The following is a 14,659-nucleotide window of genomic DNA, read 5'->3' as shown; positions in this document are numbered from 1 at the left end:
ATGGCCCGAGGCTGCAGGTGCAGTGACTGAGGTAAGGATGGAGGGGCAGAGGGGGCAGCTCCTCTCCAGCTGCTCAGTCTTATTACTCAAACACTCCTGCTCATCCTTGCGAAACAAGGAAACTGCCTCTCAAACAGGGGCTGCAATGGAGGGCTCGGGGAGCCTCCCTGACACCAGCTCTCGGCTGCTGGCCCAACGTTGGATCCAGTACTTGTGATTTTCTATTCTCTCTCTAAACTTTTCTTCTCCTATTCTCTCTCTCCTTTCCTAAGGTCATTAAGTTTTTCTCAGGTTGTGCAGCTTAAACACATATCTATTGTACTCTTGTGATCTAATTGTCAGCCTTTATGATCGTGCAGCCTGAGATGATAACTGCAGTACCATATTCCTTCTATAGGTTTAAGTAAACCTGGTGTTCAAATACAAACCTTGAGTGTCATTTCACCTTAATCTCATCAAAGGGTATTGGACAGTCGAGCATTTCCTTGGACCATGATGTTTTAATCAGTCTCCCTGGAAGGGCCAGATCTGAGACAAAGGTTGGATCCAGGCTCCTCTCTGAGGAGTTTAGAAAGCAAAGGGGTCCAATCTGAATCTCCCTGGGTTGCCCTACTCAGGTCATGACAACAAGTGGCACAGTTATCACACAGAGTAATACTGATAGTCCCTAGGGGCAGTTGAGCTCTAAATAAGTATTGCCCCATTCCCAAGCATAATTCATGAAATAAAATTGATTTCTAGACAGTTTTAAGTCCTCCTGCAGGTGTCCATGCCCACTGTCCCTCAGGAGGAGCATCCTTCCCTCGATGTGATGGATCCAGGAGCTGATCCCATCCACCTTCCCTGCAGTGAAAGTGGGCAGCAGGGCAGCACAGGGTTCTTCCACTTCTCCTCCAGTGGCTCCTTCCAGGTCCAGATGCAGACTGAGTCTCCTGGTTGGCAGTGATGCACGGGTGAGTCCAAAGGCAGAGGAGCTCTCTGGTTCATGTCCCTCTGAAGGGATGACAAAACCCAGGACAGAGACAGCAAATCATCTTTCAACATCCCTTTGATACCATCTGTTCATCTCTTGTTACACTGCTGTTCACTGGGTAAGCTTCACCATACAGGATCTCAAATTGACTCACTCCTTCCCTGGCTCTTGGAGTGACTCTAATTCTCAGTAAGGCCACAGATAAAACGTCAATCCTCTTCATGTGAGTTTCCTGGCATAATTTAGCAATTTGTCTTTTAATGATCTGATTCATGTTATTTTTCCCCCAAATTTTACTTATTTCAATTAATAACTGCCAACAGTGGGAGCAGACTTTCCACACTCGGTGGATTGTCCCTTCCTTTTAACAGTGTCTGCTCTTGAATGTGTTTTATCTTTTCCAGGGTATCAAGAAGTCTGCCTTCTTTTATGCTGATGGTGTCAGCTGTCGCAGGGGCTCTAATTTGTTTTGAATTGTTGTTAATGTTTGTTCTTTTCTTTTCCTAGGGAATTGTGCAGGAGATGCACCATACAGCCCTAACCCTCTTCTACAGTGCCAAGACCAGAGCTGCTGAGTTGCCTGCATGTGTCCTTGGTACTTCTGCATTTCTGACTGGTAATGCTGTGTTGACTTCTCAGGATTCCTGGGGAAGAGGGGGGAATCACTGGGAGCCTGGCAGGAGGCAGATGTAGGGATGCCTTGTCACACATCCTGAGCAGGGCTGGGCAAGGGTGTTTGATGGTGGCCACATACAGAACGTGCTTGAACACCCCGAGGGTTGTGCTCAGCCTGTCAGATGGATCCTCTAATCCCATCCCTCTAATCTGGGTTGTGCTGCTCCGCGAATTTACAAATGCGCTGGATGTCCCTCTTATCAGTGTTTGTTTGGTTTTATTAGTCCTATTTTGTTTCTTTACTAGTGAAATAATTGTTCCTATAATTGATAATCTGTCAGGGATGTTCTCTCCCTCTGGATCATAGTCAGTGGAGTCAGAGTGTCTATAATGACTGGACTCATTGTCACCAACATTTGGTGTCACAGAAGTAGAACAGCTCGATTTGTGAAATCACCACCCAGCACCCGACCTTGCCCAACCATGGAATAAAATAATATCTCAGCTCTGTGTGCTTGGTTGGCTCTGTGCACACTGGGTTACAGACCCAGGGCTCTGTGGTCTGGTGGGAGGTGTCCCTGCCCATGCAGGGGGCTGGGAACGGATGGTCTTTGAGATCCCTCCAACCCAAACCATTCCATGATTCTAAGAAAGTGCAGGAACAGCTTTTGGCAGCAAGTTGGGAATTCGGCCCACATGTTGAAATTATTTTTACCCAAGCTGCCCTGAACAGGTTCTGCAGTCTTGCTCCCTGTGTGGCACATGTGACATGTCAGGATCCTGTGTCCCTCTTTCAGGCAGTTTGTGGGGCTGTCCTACCTTTCAGAGCCCTGTGGGAACAAAATCTCTTTGGTCCTGGGTCACACGCAGGTGTGAGATAGCTCTGGGTCCAGGGCACATCCATACATCTGTAGAGAATCATGGAACGGTTTGGGTTGAAAGGACCTTAAAGACCATCCAGTCCTATCCCCTGCATGGGCAGGGACACCTCCCGCCAGACCAGGTGCTCCAAGCTCCATTCAGCCTGCCCTTCAACACTGCCAGGGATGGGGCACCCACCTTAAAGATCATCTAGTGGATCATCCAGGTGGTCTTTAAGAGGGGGGTTGAGAAGAAAATTGTTTTAATTCAATATAATTCTATTTTAAGCAAGTCTCAATTTGGTCAATTGGAAGTGCCTGTGAGAAACTGGGAGTGGCAGGCTTGGTCTTCCTGCATTTGGAGTCAGTGATTGTTGGCTGGTCAGACTATGCTTTTCCATCAATGTTGATCAACTCATTTTTCATGAGCATTTAATGAGGGATGTTTTGATATTTTATGTTAGATCATAGTGATCTAATCTTAAAGCAAAGTGTCTAACACACTGCTCATGTTTCCAAGTATAGCAGTGGGTCTTTGAGGGGAGGTACTGAAATTGGGGGGGATTAAATTGGGGGAGGGAGGTGCTGCCAGCCCTGCCTGCTGTGGGGGGAGGGGAGTAAGATTTGGGGGGCAGTGAAACTGGGGGAGAGGTAAAATTGGGGGAGTTGAATGATGGGATCAAATCAGGGGGGAAATTTAAGGGGCATGACCTGAAATTTGTGGGGGGAACAAAGTTGGGGGTCTATATTGGAGGGGAATTAAATCAGGGGATTAAACTGGGGACGAAATTAAAGGGGGAGATTAGAGGAGGGCTGAAATTTGGGGGTAGACTGAAAGAGGGGGGCTAAATTGGGGGATTTAAATGGGGGGGGGGGGAAATGGAGGTGCTTCTGGCCCTGCTGCTGGGGAGTGGGAGTGAGAGTTGGGCAGCATCAAATTGGGGGGAGGACTAAAATTTGGGTGGGTAATGGAGGGGAGACAGAATTGGGGGGGATGAAATTTGGGGAGGGACACTGAAGGGAGTGTGTGTGTGAAATTTGGGGGGACACTGAAATGTAGGGGTCCACACACTGAAATGGAGGGGGAGTAAAGTTGGGGGGTCTAAATTAGGGGATTAAATTGAGGGGAAATTAAATGGTAGGGTTAAATTGAAGAATTAAATTAGGGGGATTAAATGGGGGAGTGAGGGGAGGAGTGAAATTTGGGGGGAACACGACTAATAGGGAAGGGAGCAAAGTTGGGGGGGATAAGCTGGGGAGGAAATAAATGAAGAAATTAAATTGGGAGGAAACAAAATCTGGGACATGAAACTGGGGGGGAAGGGGAAGGAGGTGGCAACTGAATGGGGGAACCAAAGGGGTGTGGGACTAATGGTGAAGGAATTAAGCTTGTGGGGGAACCAAAAAGTTACTGGTTTAAGATCTCTCTGGAAAGGCAGACAAAGAGACCACGTTTAGGAAGGAGACATTGTTGCAGTTTGTACAAAGCTGGGGGTTTGGTGCCTCCCCACAAACCAAGCACCCCAAGCAAGATTGTTCATGACATATTTATACACAAAACTAAAGAGTCAGTGAGATTCCAAGTCCATCCCCTCATAGTGCTTTATAGTGCTTTACATATAGTTATCATATGGCTACATGGCTATTTCTACTGTCACAAATGCTCAGGGAATCGTCTTCACCTGGGCAGGGGTCTTTTTGACCTGGGGCTGTGATATTTAGTATTATCATGACATTACCCAGTATCATTCTGGTTGGAAAAGACCTTCAAGATCATCAAGTCCAACCACTACCCTAACTCTGCCACGTCCACCACTAAACCCTGTCCCCTGGCACCACATCTGTCTTTTTATATGTCTCCAGGGATGGTGGCTCAACCACCTCCTCAGACAGCCTGGATCACCAGGTCCAGCTCCTGCCCCAGAACAGGACACCCCAAAGTTCACACCATGTCCCTGAGGGTGTTGTCCAAGTGTTTCTTGAATATTGTCAGGTTCTGTGCCATCACTGCTTCCCTGGGGAGCCTGTTCCAGTGCTCCACCACCCTCTGGGTGAAGAATCTCTTCCTAATGTCCAACCTAAACCTCCCCCTGCACATCTTCCTACCATTCCCTCAGATCTTATCATTAGTCACCAGAGAGGTCAGCTCCTCCTCCTCCTTCCCTGATGAGGAAGCAGGAGCTGCCATGAGGTCTCCCCTCAGTCTCTTCTTCTCCAGGCTGAACAGACCAAGTGCCTTCAGCTGCTCCTCATACGGCATCCCCTCTAAACCCTTCCCCAACCTCGTGGCCTCCTCTGGACACCCTCCAGTAGCTTTATATCCTTTTTGTGCTGTGGCACCTGAACCTGCACCCAGGACTCAAGATGGGGCCGCACCAGTGCCGAGTAAAGTGGGACAGTCCCCTCCCTGGACCGGCTGGAGATGCCGTGCTTGATGCGCCCCGGGACTTGGTTGGCCCTCCTGGCTGCCAGGACACACTGTTGGCTCATGTTCAACTGGCCATCGACCAGAAGCCCCAGATCCCTCTCCACAGGGCTGCTCCCCAGCCTCTTGCTCCCCAGACTGTCTGTATATCCTGGGTTACCATGTCCCAGGTGCAAAATCCAGCATTTCTCCTTGTTAAACTTCATGCAGTTGGCATCTGCCCAGCTCTCTAATTTGTCCAGAGCCCTCTGCAGGGCCTCTCTGCCCTTGAAAGTGTCAGCTGCTCCTCCCAATTTAGTATCGTTTGCAAACTTCATAAGTAGGCCTTCAAGTCCTACATCTAAGTCATATATGAATATATTGAAGAGTACTGGCCCTAAGATGGATCCCTGTGGAACCCTGCTAGTGACCAGATGCCAGTCTGATGTGAACCCATTTCTATGATCCTTTGAGCTTGGCTCATCAATTGGGCTCACCCAATGCATTATGTGCTTGTCCAGCTGGATGCTGGACATCTTATTTAGAAGGTTACTGTGAGAGACAGTATCAAAGGTCTTTCTGAAATTTAGAAAGATTACATCAACTGGCTTCCCTTGGTCAACTACGTGGGTAACCTTGTCATAGAAAGAAATCAAGTTAGTCAAGCAGGACCTTCCCCTAACAAACCCATGTTGGCTGGGACCAATGACTGCATTGTCTTTTAGGTATTTTCAATAGTTCCCAGAATAATCCTCTCCATAATCTTACCAGGCACTGAGGTGAGACTAACAGGCCTGTAGTTACTGGGGTCTTCCCTGTGCCCTTCTTGAAGACTGGGACAACATTTGCCAACTTCCAGTAAACTGGTACCTCTCCAGATTCCCAAGAGGATTGAAAAATCATTGAGAGAGGTCTCGCTATGACCTCCACAAGCTCTTTAAATACCCTTAGATTAATCTCATCAGCCCCATCAACTGACAAGGATGCAGCTGGAGCAGCAAATCCCACACAAGTTCAGGGCTGATTGGGAGATTATAATTTGCACAGTCATGGTTCTCTAGCCCGGGGCTCTGGGGGTGCTCAAACCCATCATCAGTGTTGAAGACTGAGGTGAACAAAGCATTAAACATCTCTGCCTTGTCTATATACCTGTTTATGAGGTGTCCATGATCAAGTCATGCACCAATGTTATTTCTGGCCTGCTTTTTGCTATTAACATATTTTTAAAAGCCCTTTTCATTATCCTTCACAGTGCAGGCAGCTTCAACTCTAGTTGAGCTTTAGCTGCATGGATTTCTGCCCTACAGTGGCAAACAGCATCCCCATAGCTCTCCATGATGTCTGTCCTTCCTTCCACTGGCCATAAACCTTCCTTTTGTGCCTTAGTTCTAGTAGGAGATTCCTGCTCAGCCAGGGTGGCCTTCTACTTTGCCTGCTTGACTTCCAGCATTTTGGAATCACCTGGCCTTGTGCTCTTAGGAGGTGGTGCTTAAAGAGTGACCAGTGCTGTTGGACCCCAGCATCTTGAAAAGCTTTTTCCCAAGAGACCTTACCAAGCAGTTCTCCAAGCAACCTGATGTCTGCTTTCCTCAGGTCCAGAGTTGAGGTCTTACTGTTAGTTCTCCTTCTATTACCGTAGATGTTAAACTTGACTGCTTCATGGTCACTGTGGCCAAGGCAGCCTCCAGTCACCACTACCCACAAGACCTTCTCTGTTTACAAGTAACAAATCGAGGAAGGCACCTTTCCTGGTTGGTTCTCTCAACACCTGTACCATAAAGTTATCCAGATAGTTTAGGAATCTTCTGGACCTGTTTGTACCAGCTGTGTGATGGTCACAGTTGATATCTGGCAAATTGAAATCCCCCATGAGGACAAGTACAGATGACTTGGATGGGTCCTGTAGTTCCCGAAAGAATGACGTGTCAGTTTCCTCATCCTGATTGGGTGGCCTGTAGCAAACTTCCACGACAACATCTGTTTTAATTGTTTGCCCCTTAATTCTTACCCAATGGTTCTCAACTATGCCATCAACAATTGCAAGTTCCACACATTCCAGCCCATCTACTATATTCAATGCTAGCCCCTCACCTCTCCTACCCTGTCTATCCCTCCTGAAAAGCCTGTAACCATCCATTGTGGCACAGCAGTTGCAGGACTCATCCCACCAGGTTTCACTAATGCCAAAAATGTCAAATCCCTGGGAATAGGCCAAGGAAATTATAATTGAGCTAAGTTCACCTCAAGGACATGATATCTAAACTTCTACAGCTCCAACTGCCCAAGACTGGTTTAGCTGTCAGTCTTCTGGATTTTGGTTCTTCTTTATCACCTCCTGTATTCCCTAGGTCCAATTATCCATATAGAACTTCTCTGCCAAGTTGAAGATGTATATGAGACACTCTGTAAAGCTCTTGATGAATTGCCTTTCCAAAGTCAGTTCTTGCACGATGCCCTTCCTCAGTCAGGCTGTGGCACTTAGTGTGGCACACGGGACCCCCCCTCCCCGCTCCATGGTTCCGATCTCCCCCGTGGTTGCACCTGGGGCTGTTGGACGTGCTCAAGCGGTGCCACCTGGAGCGCACGGCAGGCTGCTCGCTGTGCCGGTGCATCGAAACGAGAGAGTGAGGGGATCCCGCGGCTTGTCCCGGAATCCTGTGTTGAGAAGAAAGAGCCTCGGAGCGCTGAGGTGCGGAGGCCGCGCTCCGGCGTGTCCGGCCACAGCCGGGGGCAGCAGCAGCAGCCGGCAGCGAGGGGACAGGGGACAGAGGGGTCCCCGCGGCACGGGGGCTGCTCCCGGGACAGAGGAGCCCGAGCCCCAGAGCGGGAGGAGGAGGAAGAGGGAGCCAGTCCCGTCCTCCCGGGGCAAGGAGGGCTCCGTGGGGCTCCGGGTCAGCTGCAGGGGGCCCGGGGAGGGGACAACCTGGGACTTTGGGGGTGACATTGGGGCACCTTCTGTCCCCCAGCCTTGCCCCCACAGTGGCTAGCAAGACGGTGTTGGGACAGGCTGGGAGCAAAGAGCCCCTTCAATGTGACCACGCCTGCCTCACCCCCTGGCAGGGCAGCCCGGGGGGCGAGGGATGCCCCTCATGCCTTTCCTCCCTCCTGCAGCATGGTGGACGATCGACCCCCCCGCCCGCCCAAGGAGGCCTGGGTGGAGACCGGCGATTCCCCGGCTCCCAGCTCCGGGCCAGGGCCCTGCGAGAAGACCGAGGTCCAGTCCCTGCGGCCGGGTGAGAGTGTGGGCACGGGGGGCAGGGGCTGCCCACCCTGCCCTGTGCCAGGCTCACCCCCCAGCCAGGCTGGCATCGGGGCTCCCAGGGCGCAGCGGCCGGGGACCCAGCCCCGTCACAGCAGCCCGGACAGGGACCCTCCCTGCCCCTGGTGCCAGCGCATCCCTCACCCGGGCACGCCGGGGGCCCCTCCCCGTGCTGCCCTCCAGCCTTGCGCCCTCCCCCCTGGGGTGCACAGGAGACAGCAGTGTTCCAGCCTGGAGCCAGGGCTGGGGACATCCCGGGGAGCTGGGCACGGGGCTCATGGTTCCCCCCTGCCTTGCCCCCTAGACTTGCCCGAGCTCCCCCGGCCAGATCTGTGCTGCTCTCCCTTGGCTCTGCCTGGGGAGGAAGACACCCTGAGCATCATCCAAGCCTTCCTCAGGAACCGACCAGAGGTACCACGGCCACTCGTACAAGGCTGGGCCTGTGTCTTCTGGCCACTCTTTGTGCCCATGCTCAGAAGGGGCTGATGCTGGGGGCTGTGCTGGGCTCCCCCGGCTGTCTCTCTCCCTTGACACTGTCTGTCCATCTGTCTCCTGTCCGGCTGGCAGCAAAAGGACCAGGGGCTGAGGTTTTTGGATGCCCTCTGCACCATCTGCTCCACCACCAGCAAGGACTCCAATGAGTGGGACTTGCTTTACTTCTGCCAGGAGGAGGTGCTGGAGACCATCGAGGTGAGGGGGTGAGCAGGCAGGCTGAGGCAGGGCTGGGGGCAGCAGCACAGCCCTGGGGGCAGGAGAGGGCTTGGCCAGGCCGGGGCTGGCTGCCGATGAACACTGCCTCCGGGCTCTGTTCTCGGAGATGCTCCAGAGGCCCCTGGGTGGCTCGGCTGGAGCCAGGACTTTGAATCGAGAAGGTCTGCAGGTCCCTCGGCCAGCTTGTGGCTATGTGATGGGCACAGCCCCTCCTGCCACGGAGCTTGGGACCTCTGGGTGCTGAGTGGGGAGGGGGTGCCAGGGTGGGGGCACCCGGGCTCTGCCAGCCCCGCAGGCTCTTCTTGCTGAGCGAGGGAGACTGCCCTGTTCCTGCCCCGTCACACCCCGCTCTGCTCCCCAGGGGCTGCTGCAAGATGAGCCCACTGACCCCCTGGACACCACGGTGCAGCAGCAAGCCATGCTGGCCATCACCTCCATGAGGTACCTGCCCCAGCCCCCAGTCTGGCCTCCCTGGTGACCGCTGGCCCCAGCAGCACAGGTCGCAGGTGGGGGCTTCCCTAGTCCTCGAGCCAAGGGGGAGGCAGACAGCAGGGCAGGGGCTGCCCCGGCTTTTCCCTCCAGAGGCAACTGTCAGTGTCAGGGGGTTGAGATGTCACCCATGGTGTGGAGTTAGTCCAGACCTCGAGCCCTGGGGTCTGCCTCCTCCTTTCTGGGTCCCAAGAGCACCTTTCTGTCCCTGCAGCAGAGTGGGGCTGCTTCTGAGGGAGAGGCTGAGCAGCCTCCTTCATGCCTGCTTCTCCAGCCTCTTCCGCGTGCCTCGGCTGGAGAGCAAGGAGGGCCCTGAGGCTTCCCTGTACTCCAAGGTATGTCGTGGGGTTGTCCACCTCTTTCTCTTTCTGGGAGGGGAGAGGGCTTAATAGAGAGCATCTGTCATTTGTTCATTGCCAGCCCAGCGTTAAACCATGATGGGGGGAACCTCACGGAGCTCCCGAGGCCCAAGGCCCCTTCCTGGGCACTGCAGGGTCACGGTTGTTCTCCTCCAGGCTTCCAGGGCTGCCCCCAAGCCTCTCTCCCCGTTGCAGGCCCTGGCCACCATGGACAACATGCTGCAGGAGCTGGTACGCAGCGCTGGTGACTTTGGTGTCCTGAATCTGCAGACCATCTTGCAGGTCTGTCCTGGGCACAGGGTCCCCACAGGCAGTGAGCCCTGACTTGAGCAGTGCCCCCCGTGCCCCCGACTCCTGGTGCAAGGAGGGGGTGGAGAACGTCCCTCCTTCCCCTGCCATATTCCCCCCCCAGGCCCCTGCCTGCTGACTGCCCCAGCCCCCACACCCACCCCTGCAGCCTTGCCCTCCACCCATTCTGCCCAACACCCCTCCCAGGTGGACCTGCCTGTCAGGCAAGGGGAGCCCAGCCCTGGGGCCTTCCTCTGCTGGCTTCACCACGGGGCATATCCAAGAGGTTTCACCCCAGGGAGGTGGCCACCCTAAAGCCTTGGGTGGGGGGCACTGGGACATTTTGGGGGGAGGAGTGAGTGGAAGGCAACAGGGGCAGCAGCAGGAGCAGGATGCAGTGACCTGCCTGGCCGCAGCAGGTGGCTGCGAGGGGGCAAGAGGGACACGTGCCCCATCCCAGGCGCTGGCCTGGAGCGAGCCTGGCCCTGCCCTGCTGTGCCCTGCCACCCCCGTGCCACACCAGCAGCTTTTCTCCTCCCAGCTCCTGCTGCCATTCACCACTTCCCAGCCAGAAGAGGTGCAGGAGAGGGCCGTGGCACGGATTGCCCAGCTGGCCAGCTTCATCATCACCTCCCAGCGGGAGCGGGGGAAATGGTGGTGCTTGCCCTGCTGACATTCCCACTCCCACCCATGTCTCCCCTCCAGGTGCTGAACATCGTGCGTGCCATCTATGGGAACTGGCTCTCCATCAAGTCAGTGGTGGCCCTCAGCTGCCTGGAAAGCACCCTGAAGAAGATGACAGGCAGATACTTCAGTGAGGTGGTGACCAGCCTGCTGCAGTGCTCCCCAACGTGCACCAGGTGCAGGGCCCACCAGTCTTGGGGGCTCCTCTCACATGGAAAGGCGACCCAAGACCCTCCTGAGGGACTTCAGCCTCCCATCCTCTTGGATGTCCCCTCTGACAGAGCCCTTGGCTCCCCACAGTGTCTCCTTGACCATGTGGAGGGCGATGCTCTGCGAGCCCCAGACGTCAGAGAAGGTGCTGCAGGAGCTGCTCAGCAAGCTTAGAAACCCGTCGCTGCCTAAGACCTCCACCTCCACCAGGGCCGACCCGCGCATCCTCTCCCTGGCTGTGAGTTGCTTGATGAGGCCTCGCTGATGGCCTGGGCTGCTCTCAGCTGTTCTGGGCTCCCACTCCTCTTCCTGTCCCACCCCAAGCCTTGACTTCCCCTGGGGCACAGGGATATCTGAATGACTGGGTGTCCTCTGCAGGCAACCATGGTGATAAGGGAGATCCTCCTGCAGGAAGATGCTCTGCAGGCCATCCACGAGCTGGAGCTGCAGGAGGTTTTCCACGAGCTTTTCCTGGGGCTGCTTTTCCAAGTGTCCTTCACCGCGGAGCTGACGCTGCGTCAGGTGCAAATCTTCTGGATGGAGCAACAAAGGGATCAGCTCACTCCCATCAGGTGCTCCCTCCCTGTCCTCTCACCCCTGCCAGTTCCCCGGAGCCAAGCCAGAAGTCCCAATGGGAGCTGAGCCCTTCTCCTCGTGCAGGTCTGCAGTGCAGTCCATGAGACTGTTGCTCTGCAAAATGGGTGGTGAGAGCCTAGTGCTGGCCATCGAGGAGCAGGGGGGCTGGGACGCCCTCCTCAGCACCCAGACGCACCTCAGGGGAGTGCAGATCATCGCCAGGTGAGAGCCCCTTCTCCCCACACCTCAGGGACTGGACACCCCACACTGCCTCGGCGCTGGTGGCACTCAGACAAAGTGCTGCAGACTGGTGATGTCCAGACTGGTGCAAACCCCAAAGACCACCCAGCTCAGGCCTGACGCTGCCTCCTTCCCCTCTGCCAGGGAGATCACGAAAAGCTCCAGAGTTTTGTGCACGACCATCTTCCGCTCTCTGGCAGAGCTCCTCAGTGTGGAGGACCCCACCTGGGAGATGGTCGCCATGGTCTTCCTGGTGGAGGTGAGCCTGGTGGCACTGCTCCAAGCCCCCTGCGACGCTCAGCTCTCCTGCGCCCAGCGCTGTGGGGGGAGCTGAGGCAGCGGGGGGGGGCTCTGATTGGTACTGTGGAGGAGCAGGCCAGCAACCCCTGTGCTGTGGGACACGGGGGCTCTCCAGAAGCCCTGCTGCCTCCGTCTGCACTTGCTCTCCCCCGGCATCCTTTCCCTGAGCTGATGGCTGGAGCCAGCCCCCGCTGCCTGTGTTTCAGATGCTGGACTGCCCTGACCTCAGCGACGAGCTGGACCTTGCCCTGGGGATCTTCCCCATCTATCTGCAGAGCCAGTGCCTGGGGATGCCCAGCCTGGTGCTCAAGGGTGTCCTCAAGCTCACCAAAAGGCCTGACATGGTGAGCAGGGGAGGGCTGGGACAGCTGGGACAGCAGCCCAGCGTGGAGCAGCAGGTGGTGGGTAATGGAGGGCCCAGGCTGCTCCGGGCATTGGGATCTGTGCTGGCTGCTGCTGGCTTTCCTGCCCCCCTGGGCCCTGCCCCACGGCTGTGCCGTGCCAGGAGGGAGGCAGCAGGGCCAAGAGGAACAGGCTCCTGCTGCCACCCCAGAGCCACCAGCCCGGAGTAAGGGCTCTGCAGAGCCAGGCTGTGGGGTGCTGAGCCCTGGGGTGCTGAGCCCCGGGGTGAAACGCAGCAGCCGCAGTGGGGGCTGCTGGCAGGTGGGGCAGCTTTCCAGGCAGCACCGGAGGCCCACCAGCCTGCCCAGGGATCTGGTGGGGATGCGGGCAGCCGAGGGGCTGCAAGGAGCCAGTGCTGTCTGTCCCGTCCTGCTGTTGCTGGAGGACCAGGAGAGCAGCCTCACTGCCCTGGCCGTTGCTGAGAAGCTCTGGAACTTCTTTGACGACGTGAGGCTGGGGGAGAACCCTGTGATCCCCGCACCGGGATCACCCACTTGCCTCCCCCCGCTGCTTTGCCCCACAGCCCCCAGACCCCATCGCTGCCCTCGGGGGCTCTGTGCTGTGTCCTAAAGACCCCCATGAACAGCCCCCCCCCCCCACTCGGTCTCCGTGCTGCAGGGGGACAGTGGTGGCAGGGGGGCTGCAGGCCTGCTGAGCCCCACCGATCAGCACCCTGCCCTGGCAGCAACCGACGGGCCTCTGCAGGGCCTCCCTCTCTGGACCCCAGCCCCGGGGATCCCAGCACGCTGCAGCTCCCTCCCTTTTGGAGCAGGGCTGGCTGAGGCCATCTTGGAGACACCCACCTCCATGTCAGCCCCTGCTCACCACGGGGCTGGGGCTGAGCTCCTCTCTTCCCTCAGGACTCGGACGCGGTGCGGCAGCTCTCCATCCGACTCTTTGAAAACCTGATGTGGCTGCTGCGAGGTGAAAGGAAGAAAATGAAGAAGGTGGTGTGGAACAGCCTGCTGCCCCTGGCCTTCCACCTGCACGACCAGGACAGGACCGTGGCCAAGGTGGGATTCCCAGCCTGAGAGGTCCCCTAGGCAGGGCACTGCTGACACCAACCCCTTCAAATGTGTGTCACAAGGTGGTACAGCTTGCCCAGTCCCTGGGACCAGTCAGAGCCCCCCCCCACCCACTGCTGCCCTGCTCCTCCTGCTGCCCAGATGGATGGGGAAGTGGGTCCCTTTCCACCCCAGCTGACCCTGCACAGCCCCTGGGACTGCCAAGGCCAAGACAGGAGTCCAGCCAGAGAGGGTGGTCACTCTTATCTTCCCCAGGGTGCTGAACCTGGTGGCAGCATCAGTCCCCAGCTTGTGCGTCTGCCCTGCACAGGCCGGGACAGACTCTGAGCCCTGCTGAGATGGGGGACACAGGGTCCTGTGCCACCAGCAGTGCTGCTGACATCTCTGCTGCTCCCCAGGCCTCCCAGGAAGCCCTCTGCAGCGCTGGGCAGTTCCTGAAGTGGGGGCAGCTGGTGAAGCTGGCCCAGAATGTGCCGACGCCGATGCTGTGGGAGTGCCTGGTAAGCACAACCCCGACCCCCCGGATCCGCCCTGCCCCGTGCCCAGCCAGGAGACAGAGGGCTGTGCCCCCGGGCTGTGAGCACCCTCCTGGAGCAGGCTCTGCTCCAGGCTGTCCTCAGCCCCAGGGTCCCAAAGGGGACCTTGCCACTCTGATGGCACCCCAAGGAGCCCTCTGCTCCCTCCGAACACTGATGCCACGTGGTGGGAAGCTGAGAATGTCCTGCTGGGGGAAAAAGGGTGGCCCTGGGTGGGGGGATGACCCAGCTTGGGGGACAGCTCTGTGCCAGACCTGCAACTCTTCTCCCCTCCACAGCTGGCCAGAAAGAAGAGCAAGGCCAAGGACCACCTGCTCCAGAGCCAGCGCTACCTGCAGAGCCCGCAGGAGCTCCTGCGCTGTGAGGCTGTCAGGGTCATCGGTGAGACACTAGCCCTGGGTCCCTCCCTCTTCTGAGGTGCCTGTGTCCCGGGCACCCCTTCACCCCCTCTCCCAGGCTATGGGCCCGGCAGGAGGCTCCCCCATCCCCTCCCCGATGCTGCACCCTGGGATAAGCCCTCCCGAGGAGGTTGGAATGGGTGGCAGGGTCCCTGGTGGGCAGCGGGGTCCCTGACACACTGTGTCCCCCCAGGGCTCATCGGACGGCGGGTGCACAAGCACGAGGTGGAGGATGTCAAAGGGGGTGAGTGAGGACACCGGGAGGAGGAAGAGCCTGGCATGGAGCTGCCCCCCAGCCTGGGCCAGGGGGGCTCTGCTCCCAGCATGGCT

This window comes from Apus apus, chromosome 21 (assembly GCF_020740795.1).
Source record: "Apus apus isolate bApuApu2 chromosome 21, bApuApu2.pri.cur, whole genome shotgun sequence".
NCBI lineage: Eukaryota > Metazoa > Chordata > Aves > Apodiformes > Apodidae > Apus > Apus apus.
This window is presented reverse-complemented; position numbering follows the sequence as displayed.